Source organism: Triturus cristatus, chromosome 5_2, assembly GCF_964204655.1.
Source record: "Triturus cristatus chromosome 5_2, aTriCri1.1, whole genome shotgun sequence".
NCBI classification, from domain to species: domain Eukaryota; kingdom Metazoa; phylum Chordata; class Amphibia; order Caudata; family Salamandridae; genus Triturus; species Triturus cristatus.
In genome coordinates, this window is record NC_140588.1 from 552,258,584 (window position 1) to 552,271,870 (window position 13,287).

Here is a 13,287-nt window from a genome sequence, read left to right on the forward strand (position 1 = left end):
GTTCATGATTTTCACCTCCACTAATTATATTTATTTTTATAATCTATATGTTTATATTTTCCTATAAATATACAGAGACATATAGCTATATATACAGAGATACATATGTACAGGTTGATTTTTACATGTTTATAAGTAAATGTGATGTTGTTCCAAATAAAACTTCTAAGAACTGAATGGAAAAGAAAATTGTAAAGTTCAGATAAGTCCCACTGAAATTTGTACTCAGATCCCTGTTTTCAGAGTCCAGAGTGCTAACCATGACACCATCCACCCTCCCGTACCAGGGTGAGCTTTCCATTTTGACAGAAGAGATTTGCCTCAGGGGGCAACTTATCTTTCATTGAAAAATATTATCTCACATAAAAACCACTGTTCAACAGAGTTATAACGTTATTTGAGTCTTTTGGGCAACATCCTTCCCCAACATAGTTCAATATGCAAAAGTTTACCAGAATAGGAAAGCAATCCAATACAGTTTCTCTTTGACAGTAGAATATTAAAAACTTTGACATTTCCACATTCCTGCAGCAGTTTATGCTCCTTTCACATGGGAGGTTCCATGGTGTAATGGTTAGCACTTTGGACTTTGAATCCAATGATCCGAGTTCAAATCTCGGTGGGACCATTTTATGACTCTTGACCAAATCATTTTCTTTCAAGTGTATTCATTAATATCACATATCTAATACCGGTAGGGTGAACAATTAATTTATTGATTATACTCTAAAAGTTTATTAGATGTGAGCAAATAATAGAAATTTTACAATACCTGGAAACTAAATGGCTCAAAATAATGAGAGATTTTACAAACTCACTCTGGTTTCTCAAACTCATCACAGGGGCCTGATGCAAGACATTACTTTTTAAAATCTTACTGTTATTGTTAAGGCGAACAAGGAACTTTTTCATTGCAAAGCATTCATTAAAACAAAACTTGAGGAGTCAAACTTTGTATTACAGGGACCGAAGATGTGCAGTTTGAATAATAATCTTGAAATTCAGACGTACAAAGATTTTACACACTGATTTTCAACAGTAAATCCACAACCAAAAAAGTTGAATCTTTTGAAAGACATGTCAAAGGTGTGAATCTGAAATTCACTTTTAAAGACATTCACAATGAAATGCACTGTGTAAGTCCAGCATGTTGTCAGCTAAGAAATCAGCAAAAATGAACTATCTCATTACTGGCCATATAGATGAGAAAGGAAAATAAACTCATGTTTACAATGTGGATGTGAAAGAACAGTTTCTAGGTTCAGCTTCAATATTTATGTTAATGAATAATTGATATGTTCATATTGTCTAACAGCTATCTAGACGGATAAAGCTATGTATGCATCTATACATACTTATGCGTTCATACGCATCAGTATAAAACATTGATATTATGTTTTTTCTAGACCAAATTCTAAAAAATGAGTTAAACAGTGAATCTCATAATTGTAGTAGGTCCCACCGAGATTTGAACTCGGATCGCTGGATTCAGAGTCCAGAGTGCTAACCATTACACCATGGAACCCTCTCACACAAGAGTGACGTTTCCATTGAGACAAAAGAGAGCGCATCAGTGATGGCCTTCTCTTATATTGATAAAAAGATATCTCATTTGAATGGTCATAGTGGATAGAGCTTTAATGTGATTTGATTCTTTTCAGCTATATTCTCTATAAAAGTGTTAAATATTCAAATGTTTATCTGAATATACAAGTTATATCACAATGTTCATCTTTGCCTGTAGCATAATAAAACAGTCTACATTTCCAGACTACTGAAGCAATGTCTCTGTCTCCTGCATGGGTGGCTCCATAGAGCAATGGTTGGCAATTTGGACTTTGCATCCAATGATCCGATTTGAAACCTTGGAGGGACTTTTTTTATTACTCTTGAGCTTTTCCATTTCTTCATCTTTGTTCATTGATAGCTCAAATCCAACACCAGTAGGTTGAAAGAGTCAATTATTGAATGCTTTCAAAATGTCCATCAGCTTGAACAAGTTACATCAATACAAACTTTAAAATACTTTGACATCAAATTTCTTCACAAAGTAGTTAGCCATTATAAAATCATATTCTGATTTTCTCAAACGCATTTCAGATGGGTGATTCACAGCATCACTTTTTTAAGCTTTCCCGCTATTGATAAGGTGAAAATAGCACATTTTGAATGAGAAGTTTTCTTCAATCAAACATAGAGGAACCCAAATGATGATCTCATTCAGCTAGTAAAAATGTTGTTTTATATTAGTATGGAAATCGTGAAAAGAAAATGTTTTTCATGCTGATTTACAACAGTTGATCTCCAATCGTAAAATATAAGCTTTTGGTCGGAGGCATCACAGGTACTGATCAAATTCTAATTTTTGAACATTGTTCACAAATCATATGATATGCTTTATACACATAAACTGTATTGTTGGATCAATACTGAGTAAAAAGTGACTATCTCAATTTCAGGACATATAAAAGAGAAAGAAGTAGAAACTCATGTTTCAAATGCTGAGAGGCAACAACTGTTCATGATTTTCACCTCCACTAATTATATTTATTTTTATAATCTATATGTTTATATTTTCCTATAAATATACAGAGACATATAGCTATATATACAGAGATACATATGTACAGGTTGATTTTTACATGTTTATAAGTAAATGTGATGTTGTTCCAAATAAAACTTCTAAGAACTGAATGGAAAAGAAAATTGTAAAGTTCAGATAAGTCCCACTGAAATTTGTACTCAGATCCCTGTTTTCAGAGTCCAGAGTGCTAACCATGACACCATCCACCCTCCCGTACCAGGGTGAGCTTTCCATTTTGACAGAAGAGATTTGCCTCAGGGGGCAACTTATCTTTCATTGAAAAATATTATCTCACATAAAAACCACTGTTCAACAGAGTTATAACGTTATTTGAGTCTTTTGGGCAACATTCTTCCCCAACATAGTTCAATATGCAAAAGTTTACCAGAATAGGAAAGCAATCCAATACAGTTTCTCTTTGACAGTAGAATATTAAAAACTTTGACATTTCCACATTCCTGCAGCAGTTTATGCTCCTTTCACATGGGAGGTTCCATGGTGTAATGGTTAGCACTTTGGACTTTGAATCCAATGATCCGAGTTCAAATCTCGGTGGGACCATTTTATGACTCTTGACCAAATCATTTTCTTTCAAGTGTATTCATTAATATCACATATCTAATACCGGTAGGGTGAACAATTAATTTATTGATTATACTCTAAAAGTTTATTAGATGTGAGCAAATAATAGAAATTTTACAATACCTGGAAACTAAATGGCTCAAAATAATGAGAGATTTTACAAACTCACTCTGGTTTCTCAAACTCATCACAGGGGCCTGATGCAAGACATTACTTTTTAAAATCTTACTGTTATTGTTAAGGCGAACAAGGAACTTTTTCATTGCAAAGCATTCATTAAAACAAAACTTGAGGAGTCAAACTTTGTATTACAGGGACCGAAGATGTGCAGTTTGAATAATAATCTTGAAATTCAGACGTACAAAGATTTTACACACTGATTTTCAACAGTAAATCCACAACCAAAAAAGTTGAATCTTTTGAAAGACATGTCAAAGGTGTGAATCTGAAATTCACTTTTAAAGACATTCACAATGAAATGCACTGTGTAAGTCCAGCATGTTGTCAGCTAAGAAATCAGCAAAAATGAACTATCTCATTACTGGCCATATAGATGAGAAAGGAAAATAAACTCATGTTTACAATGTGGATGTGAAAGAACAGTTTCTAGGTTCAGCTTCAATATTTATGTTAATGAATAATTGATATGTTCATATTGTCTAACAGCTATCTAGACGGATAAAGCTATGTATGCATCTATACATACTTATGCGTTCATACGCATCAGTATAAAACATTGATATTATGTTTTTTCTAGACCAAATTCTAAAAAATGAGTTAAACAGTGAATCTCATAATTGTAGTAGGTCCCACCGAGATTTGAACTCGGATCGCTGGATTCAGAGTCCAGAGTGCTAACCATTACACCATGGAACCCTCTCACACAAGAGTGACTTTTCCATTGAGACAAAAGAGAGCGCATCAGTGATGGCCTTCTCTTATATTGATAAAAAGATATCTCATTTGAATGGTCATAGTGGATAGAGCTTTAATGTGATTTGATTCTTTTCAGCTATATTCTCTATAAAAGTGTTAAATATTCAAATGTTTATCTGAATATAAAAGTTATATCACAATGTTCATCTTTGCCTGTAGCATAATAAAACAGTCTACATTTCCAGACTACTGAAGCAATGTCTCTGTCTCCTGCATGGGTGGCTCCATAGAGCAATGGTTGGCAATTTGGACTTTGCATCCAATGATCCGATTTGAAACCTTGGAGGGACTTTTTTTATTACTCTTGAGCTTTTCCATTTCTTCATCTTTGTTCATTGATAGCTCAAATCCAACACCAGTAGGTTGAAAGAGTCAATTATTGAATGCTTTCAAAATGTCCATCAGCTTGAACAAGTTACATCAATACAAACTTTAAAATACTTTGACATCAAATTTCTTCACAAAGTTTTTAGCCATTATAAAATCATATTCTGATTTTCTCAAACGCATTTCAGATGGGTGATTCACAGCATCACTTTTTTAAGCTTTCCCGCTATTGATAAGGCGAAAATAGCACATTTTGAATGAGAAGTTTTCTTCAATCAAACATAGAGGAACCCAAACGATGATCTCATTCAGCTAGTAAAAATGTTGTTTTATATTAGTATGGAAATCGTGAAAAGAAAATGTTTTTCATGCTGATTTACAACAGTGGATCTCCAATCGTAAAATATAAGCTTTTGGTCGGAGGCATCACAGGTACTGGTCAAATTCTAATTTTTGAACATTGTTCACAAATCATATGATATGCTTTATATACATAAACTGTATTGTTGGATCAATACTGAGTAAAAAGTGACTATCTCAATTTCAGGACATATAAAAGAGAAAGAAGTAGAAACTCATGTTTCAAATGCTGAGAGGCAACAACTGTTCATGATTTTCACCTCCACTAATTATATTTATTTTTATAATCTATATGTTTATATTTTCCTATAAATATACAGAGACATATAGCTATATATACAGAGATACATATGTACAGGTTGATTTTTACATGTTTATAAGTAAATGTGATGTTGTTCCAAATAAAACTTCTAAGAACTGAATGGAAAAGAAAATTGTAAAGTTCAGATAAGTCCCACTGAAATTTGTACTCAGATCCCTGTTTCAGAGTCCAGAGTGCTAACCATGACACCATCCACCCTCCCGTACCAGGGTGAGCTTTCCATTTTGACAGAAGAGATTTGCCTCAGGGGGCAACTTATCTTTCATTGAAAAATATTATCTCACATAAAAACCACTGTTCAACAGAGTTATAACGTTAATTGAGTCTTTTGGGCAACATCCTTCCCCAACATAGTTCAATATGCAAAAGTTTACCAGAATAGGAAAGCAATCCAATACAGTTTCTCTTTGACAGTAGAATATTAAAAACTTTGACATTTCCACATTCCTGCAGCAGTTTATGCTCCTTTCACATGGGAGGTTCCATGGTGTAACGGTTAGCACTTTGGACTTTAAATCCAATGATCCGAGTTCAAATCTCGGTGGGACCATTTTATGACTCTTGACCAAATCATTTTCTTTCAAGTGTATTCATTAATATCACATATCTAATACCGGTAGGGTGAACAATTAATTTATTGATTATACTCAAAAAGTTTATTAGATGTGAGCAAATAATAGAAATTTTACAATACCTGGAAACTAAATGGCTCAAAATAATGAGAGATTTTACAAACTCACTCTGGTTTCTCAAACTCATCACAGGGGCCTGATGCAAGACATTACTTTTTAAAATCTTACTGTTATTGTTAAGGCGAACAAGGAACTTTTTCATTGCAAAGCATTCATTAAAACAAAACTTGAGGAGTCAAACTTTGTATTACGGGGACCGAAGATGTGCAGTTTGAATAATAATCTTGAAATTCAGACGTACAAAGATTTTACACACTGATTTTCAACAGTAAATCCACAACCAAAAAAGTTGAATCTTTTGAAAGACATGTCAAAGGTGTGAATCTGAAATTCACTTTTAAAGACATTCACAATGAAATGCACTGTGTAAGTCCAGCATGTTGTCAGCTAAGAAATCAGCAAAAATGAACTATCTCATTACTGGCCATATAGATGAGAAAGGAAAATAAACTCATGTTTACAATGTGGATGTGAAAGAACAGTTTCTAGGTTCCGCTTCAATATTTATGTTAATGAATAATTGATATGTTCATATTGTCTAACAGCTATCTAGACGGATAAAGCTATGTATGCATCTATACATACTTATGCGTTCATACGCATCAGTATAAAACATTGATATTATGTTTTTTCTAGACCAAATTCTAAAAAATGAGTTAAACAGTGAATCTCATAATTGTAGTAGGTCCCACCGAGATTTGAACTCGGATCGCTGGATTCAGAGTCCAGAGTGCTAACCATTACACCATGGAACCCTCTCACACAAGAGTGACGTTTCCATTGAGACAAAAGAGAGCGCATGAGTGATGGCCTTCTCTTATATTGATAAAAAGATATCTCATTTGAATGGTCATAGTGGATAGAGCTTTAATGTGATTTGATTCTTTTCAGCTATATTCTCTATAAAAGTGTTAAATATTCAAATGTTTATCTGAATATACAAGTTATATCACAATGTTCATCTTTGCCTGTAGCATAATAAAACAGTCTACATTTCCAGACTACTGAAGCAATGTCTCTGTCTCCTGCATGGGTGGCTCCATAGAGCAATGGTTGGCAATTTGGACTTTGCATCCAATGATCCGATTTGAAACCTTGGAGGGACTTTTTTTATTACTCTTGAGCTTTTCCATTTCTTCATCTTTGTTCATTGATAGCTCAAATCCAACACCAGTAGGTTGAAAGAGTCAATTATTGAATGCTTTCAAAATGTCCATCAGCTTGAACAAGTTACATCAATACAAACTTTAAAATACTTTGACATCAAATTTCTTCACAAAGTAGTTAGCCATTATAAAATCATATTCTGATTTTCTCAAACGCATTTCAGATGGGTGATTCACAGCATCACTTTTTTAAGCTTTCCCGCTATTGATAAGGTGAAAATAGCACATTTTGAATGAGAAGTTTTCTTCAATCAAACATAGAGGAACCCAAATGATGATCTCATTCAGCTAGTAAAAATGTTGTTTTATATTAGTATGGAAATCGTGAAAAGAAAATGTTTTTCATGCTGATTTACAACAGTTGATCTCCAATCGTAAAATATAAGCTTTTGGTCGGAGGCATCACAGGTACTGATCAAATTCTAATTTTTGAACATTGTTCACAAATCATATGATATGCTTTATACACATAAACTGTATTGTTGGATCAATACTGAGTAAAAAGTGACTATCTCAATTTCAGGACATATAAAAGAGAAAGAAGTAGAAACTCATGTTTCAAATGCTGAGAGGCAACAACTGTTCATGATTTTCACCTCCACTAATTATATTTATTTTTATAATCTATATGTTTATATTTTCCTATAAATATACAGAGACATATAGCTATATATACAGAGATACATATGTACAGGTTGATTTTTACATGTTTATAAGTAAATGTGATGTTGTTCCAAATAAAACTTCTAAGAACTGAATGGAAAAGAAAATTGTAAAGTTCAGATAAGTCCCACTGAAATTTGTACTCAGATCCCTGTTTTCAGAGTCCAGAGTGCTAACCATGACACCATCCACCCTCCCGTACCAGGGTGAGCTTTCCATTTTGACAGAAGAGATTTGCCTCAGGGGGCAACTTATCTTTCATTGAAAAATATTATCTCACATAAAAACCACTGTTCAACAGAGTTATAACGTTATTTGAGTCTTTTGGGCAACATCCTTCCCCAACATAGTTCAATATGCAAAAGTTTACCAGAATAGGAAAGCAATCCAATACAGTTTCTCTTTGACAGTAGAATATTAAAAACTTTGACATTTCCACATTCCTGCAGCAGTTTATGCTCCTTTCACATGGGAGGTTCCATGGTGTAATGGTTAGCACTTTGGACTTTGAATCCAATGATCCGAGTTCAAATCTCGGTGGGACCATTTTATGACTCTTGACCAAATCATTTTCTTTCAAGTGTATTCATTAATATCACATATCTAATACCGGTAGGGTGAACAATTAATTTATTGATTATACTCTAAAAGTTTATTAGATGTGAGCAAATAATAGAAATTTTACAATACCTGGAAACTAAATGGCTCAAAATAATGAGAGATTTTACAAACTCACTCTAGTTTCTCAAACTCATCACAGGGGCCTGATGCAAGACATTACTTTTTAAAATCTTACTGTTATTGTTAAGGCGAACAAGGAACTTTTTCATTGCAAAACATTCATTAAAACAAAACTTGAGGAGTCAAACTTTGTATTACGGGGACCGAAGATGTGCAGTTTGAATAATAATCTTGAAATTCAGACGTACAAAGATTTTACACACTGATTTTCAACAGTAAATCCACAACCAAAAAAGTTGAATCTTTTGAAAGACATGTCAAAGGTGTGAATCTGAAATTCACTTTTAAAGACATTCACAATGAAATGCACTGTGTAAGTCCAGCATGTTGTCAGCTAAGAAATCAGCAAAAATGAACTATCTCATTACTGGCCATATAGATGAGAAAGGAAAATAAACTCATGTTTACAATGTGGATGTGAAAGAACAGTTTCTAGGTTCAGCTTCAATATTTATGTTAATGAATAATTGATATGTTCATATTGTCTAACAGCTATCTAGACGGATAAAGCTATGTATGCATCTATACATACTTATGCGTTCATACGCATCAGTATAAAACATTGATATTATGTTTTTTCTAGACCAAATTCTAAAAAATGAGTTAAACAGTGAATCTCATAATTGTAGTAGGTCCCACCGAGATTTGAACTCGGATCGCTGGATTCAGAGTCCAGAGTGCTAACCATTACACCATGGAACCCTCTCACACAAGAGTGACTTTTCCATTGAGACAAAAGAGAGCGCATCAGTGATGGCCTTCTCTTATATTGATAAAAAGATATCTCATTTGAATGGTCATAGTGGATAGAGCTTTAATGTGATTTGATTCTTTTCAGCTATATTCTCTATAAAAGTGTTAAATATTCAAATGTTTATCTGAATATAAAAGTTATATCACAATGTTCATCTTTGCCTGTAGCATAATAAAACAGTCTACATTTCCAGACTACTGAAGCAATGTCTCTGTCTCCTGCATGGGTGGCTCCATAGAGCAATGGTTGGCAATTTGGACTTTGCATCCAATGATCCGATTTGAAACCTTGGAGGGACTTTTTTTATTACTCTTGAGCTTTTCCATTTCTTCATCTTTGTTCATTGATAGCTCAAATCCAACACCAGTAGGTTGAAAGAGTCAATTATTGAATGCTTTCAAAATGTCCATCAGCTTGAACAAGTTACATCAATACAAACTTTAAAATACTTTGACATCAAATTTCTTCACAAAGTAGTTAGCCATTATAAAATCATATTCTGATTTTCTCAAACGCATTTCAGATGGGTGATTCACAGCATCACTTTTTTAAGCTTTCCCGCTATTGATAAGGCGAAAATAGCACATTTTGAATGAGAAGTTTTCTTCAATCAAACATAGAGGAACCCAAACGATGATCTCATTCAGCTAGTAAAAATGTTGTTTTATATTAGTATGGAAATCGTGAAAAGAAAATGTTTTTCATGCTGATTTACAACAGTTGATCTCCAATCGTAAAATATAAGCTTTTGGTCGGAGGCATCACAGGTACTGATCAAATTCTAATTTTTGAACATTGTTCACAAATCATATGATATGCTTTATATACATAAACTGTATTGTTGGATCAATACTGAGTAAAAAGTGACTATCTCAATTTCAGGACATATAAAAGAGAAAGAAGTAGAAACTCATGTTTCAAATGCTGAGAGGCAACAACTGTTCATGATTTTCACCTCCACTAATTATATTTATTTTTATAATCTATATGTTTATATTTTCCTATAAATATACAGAGACATATAGCTATATATACAGAGATACATATGTACAGGTTGATTTTTACATGTTTATAAGTAAATGTGATGTTGTTCCAAATAAAACTTCTAAGAACTGAATGGAAAAGAAAATTGTAAAGTTCAGATAAGTCCCACTGAAATTTGTACTCAGATCCCTGTTTTCAGAGTCCAGAGTGCTAACCATGACACCATCCACCCTCCCATACCAGGGTGAGCTTTCCATTTTGACAGAAGAGATTTGCCTCAGGGGGCAACTTATCTTTCATTGAAAAATATTATCTCACATAAAAACCACTGTTCAACAGAGTTATAACGTTATTTGAGTCTTTTGGGCAACATCCTTCCCCAACATAGTTCAATATGCAAAAGTTTACCAGAATAGGAAAGCAATCCAATACAGTTTCTCTTTGACAGTAGAATTTTAAAAACTTTGACATTTCCACATTCCTGCAGCAGTTTATGCTCCTTTCACATGGGAGGTTCCATGGTGTAATGGTTAGCACTTTGGACTTTGAATCCAATGATCCGTGTTCAAATCTCGGTGGGACCATTTTATGACTCTTGACCAAATCATTTTCTTTCAAGTGTATTCATTAATATCACATATCTAATACCGGTAGGGTGAACAATTAATTTATTGATTATACTCTAAAAGTTTATTAGATGTGAGCAAATAATAGAAATTTTACAATACCTGGAAACTAAATGGCTCAAAATAATGAGAGATTTTACAAACTCACTCTGGTTTCTCAAACTCATCACAGGGGCCTGATGCAAGACATTACTTTTTAAAATCTTACTGTTATTGTTAAGGCGAACAAGGAACTTTTTCATTGCAAAGCATTCATTAAAACAAAACTTGAGGAGTCAAACTTTGTATTACGGGGACCAAAGATGTGCAGTTTGAATAATAATCTTGAAATTCAGACGTACAAAGATTTTACACACTGATTTTCAACAGTAAATCCACAACCAAAAAAGTTGAATCTTTTGAAAGACATGTCAAAGGTGTGAATCTGAAATTCACTTTTAAAGACATTCACAATGAAATGCACTGTGTAAGTCCAGCATGTTGTCAGCTAAGAAATCAGCAAAAATGAACTATCTCATTACTGGCCATATAGATGAGAAAGGAAAATAAACTCATGTTTACAATGTGGATGTGAAAGAACAGTTTCTAGGTTCAGCTTCAATATTTATGTTAATGAATAATTGATATGTTCATATTGTCTAACAGCTATCTAGACGGATAAAGCTATGTATGCATCTATACATACTTATGCGTTCATACGCATCAGTATAAAACATTGATATTATGTTTTTTCTAGACCAAATTCTAAAAAATGAGTTAAACAGTGAATCTCATAATTGTAGTAGGTCCCACCGAGATTTGAACTCGGATCGCTGGATTCAGAGTCCAGAGTGCTAACCATTACACCATGGAACCCTCTCACACAAGAGTGACTTTTCCATTGAGACAAAAGAGAGCGCATCAGTGATGGCCTTCTCTTATATTGATAAAAAGATATCTCATTTGAATGGTCATAGTGGATAGAGCTTTAATGTGATTTGGTTCTTTTCAGCTATATTCTCTATAAAAGTGTTAAATATTCAAATGTTTATCTGAATATAAAAGTTATATCACACTGTTCATCTTTGCCTGTAGCATAATAAAACAGTCTACATTTCCAGACTACTGAAGCAATGTCTCTGTCTCCTGCATGGGTGGCTCCATAGAGCAATGGTTGGCAATTTGGACTTTGCATCCAATGATCCGATTTGAAACCTTGGAGGGACTTTTTTTATTACTCTTGAGCTTTTCCATTTCTTCATCTTTGTTCATTGATAGCTCAAATCCAACACCAGTAGGTTGAAAGAGTCAATTATTGAATGCTTTCAAAATGTCCATCAGCTTGAACAAGTTACATCAATACAAACTTTAAAATACTTTGACATCAAATTTCTTCACAAAGTAGTTAGCCATTATAAAATCATATTCTGATTTTCTCAAACACATTTCAGATGGGTGATTCACAGCATCACTTTTTTAAGCTTTCCCGCTATTGATAAGGCGAAAATAGCACATTTTGAATGAGAAGTTTTCTTCAATCAAACATAGAGGAACCCAAATGATGATCTCATTCAGCTAGTAAAAATGTTGTTTTCTATTAGTATGGAAATCGTGAAAAGAAAATTTTTTTCATGCTGATTTACAACAGTTGATCTCCAATCGTAAAATATTAGCTTTTGGTCGGAGGCATCACAGGTACTGATCAAATTCTAATTTTTGAACATTGTTCACAAATCATATGATATGCTTTATATACATAAACTGTATTGTTGGATCAATACTGAGTAAAAAGTGACTATCTCAATTTCAGGACATATAAAAGAGAAAGAAGTAGAAACTCATGTTTCAAATGCTGAGAGGCAACAACTGTTCATGATTTTCACCTCCACTAATTATATTTATTTTTATAATCTATATGTTTATATTTTCCTATAAATATACAGAGACATATAGCTATATATACAGAGATACTTATGTACAGGTTGATTTTTACATGTTTATAAGTAAATGTGATGTTGTTCCAAATAAAACTTCTAAGAACTGAATGGAAAAGAAAATTGTAAAGTTCAGATAAGTCCCACTGAAATTTGTACTCAGATCCCTGTTTTCAGAGTCCAGAGTGCTAACCATGACACCATCCACCCTCCTGTACCAGGGTGAGCTTTCCATTTTGACAGAAGAGATTTGCCTCAGGGGGCAACTTATCTTTCATTGAAAAATATTATCTCACATAAAAACCACTGTTCAACAGAGTTATAACGTTATTTGAGTCTTTTGGGCAACATCCTTCCCCAACATAGTTCAATATGCAAAAGTTTACCAGAATAGGAAAGCAATCCAATACAGTTTCTCTTTGACAGTAGAATTTTAAAAACTTTGACATTTCCACATTCCTGCAGCAGTTTATGCTCCTTTCACATGGGAGGTTCCATGGTGTAATGGTTAGCACTTTGGACTTTGAATCCAATGATCCGAGTTCAAATCTCGGTGGGACCATTTTATGACTCTTGACCAAATCATTTTCTTTCAAGTGTATTCATTAATATCACATATCTAATACCGGTAGGGTGA

The 13,287-nt window shown here is 33.5% G+C and overlaps 9 non-coding genes across 9 annotated transcripts; 4 read left to right on the forward strand and 5 right to left on the reverse strand.

Moving 5' to 3' along the window:
* The first annotated feature begins 556 nt into the window (after positions 1 to 556).
* TRNAQ-UUG (transfer RNA glutamine (anticodon UUG)) lies at positions 557 to 628 on the forward strand. Its single transcript has one exon. It is a non-coding gene; the product is annotated as a tRNA-Gln (tRNA).
* Positions 629 to 1,453: 825 nt separating this feature from the next.
* On the reverse strand, positions 1,454 to 1,525 carry TRNAQ-CUG (transfer RNA glutamine (anticodon CUG)). The gene has a single exon. It is a non-coding gene; the product is annotated as a tRNA-Gln (tRNA).
* Positions 1,526 to 3,073: 1,548 nt separating this feature from the next.
* On the forward strand, positions 3,074 to 3,145 carry TRNAQ-UUG (transfer RNA glutamine (anticodon UUG)). Its single transcript has one exon. It is a non-coding gene; the product is annotated as a tRNA-Gln (tRNA).
* An 825-nt stretch (positions 3,146 to 3,970) lies between these two features.
* On the reverse strand, positions 3,971 to 4,042 carry TRNAQ-CUG (transfer RNA glutamine (anticodon CUG)). Its single transcript has one exon. It is a non-coding gene; the product is annotated as a tRNA-Gln (tRNA).
* Positions 4,043 to 6,486: 2,444 nt separating this feature from the next.
* On the reverse strand, positions 6,487 to 6,558 carry TRNAQ-CUG (transfer RNA glutamine (anticodon CUG)). The gene has a single exon. It is a non-coding gene; the product is annotated as a tRNA-Gln (tRNA).
* A 1,548-nt stretch (positions 6,559 to 8,106) lies between these two features.
* Positions 8,107 to 8,178, forward strand: TRNAQ-UUG (transfer RNA glutamine (anticodon UUG)). Its single transcript has one exon. It is a non-coding gene; the product is annotated as a tRNA-Gln (tRNA).
* An 825-nt stretch (positions 8,179 to 9,003) lies between these two features.
* TRNAQ-CUG (transfer RNA glutamine (anticodon CUG)) lies at positions 9,004 to 9,075 on the reverse strand. Its single transcript has one exon. It is a non-coding gene; the product is annotated as a tRNA-Gln (tRNA).
* Positions 9,076 to 11,520: 2,445 nt separating this feature from the next.
* Positions 11,521 to 11,592, reverse strand: TRNAQ-CUG (transfer RNA glutamine (anticodon CUG)). Its single transcript has one exon. It is a non-coding gene; the product is annotated as a tRNA-Gln (tRNA).
* A 1,548-nt stretch (positions 11,593 to 13,140) lies between these two features.
* On the forward strand, positions 13,141 to 13,212 carry TRNAQ-UUG (transfer RNA glutamine (anticodon UUG)). The gene has a single exon. It is a non-coding gene; the product is annotated as a tRNA-Gln (tRNA).
* The last annotated feature ends 75 nt before the right edge of the window (positions 13,213 to 13,287 follow it).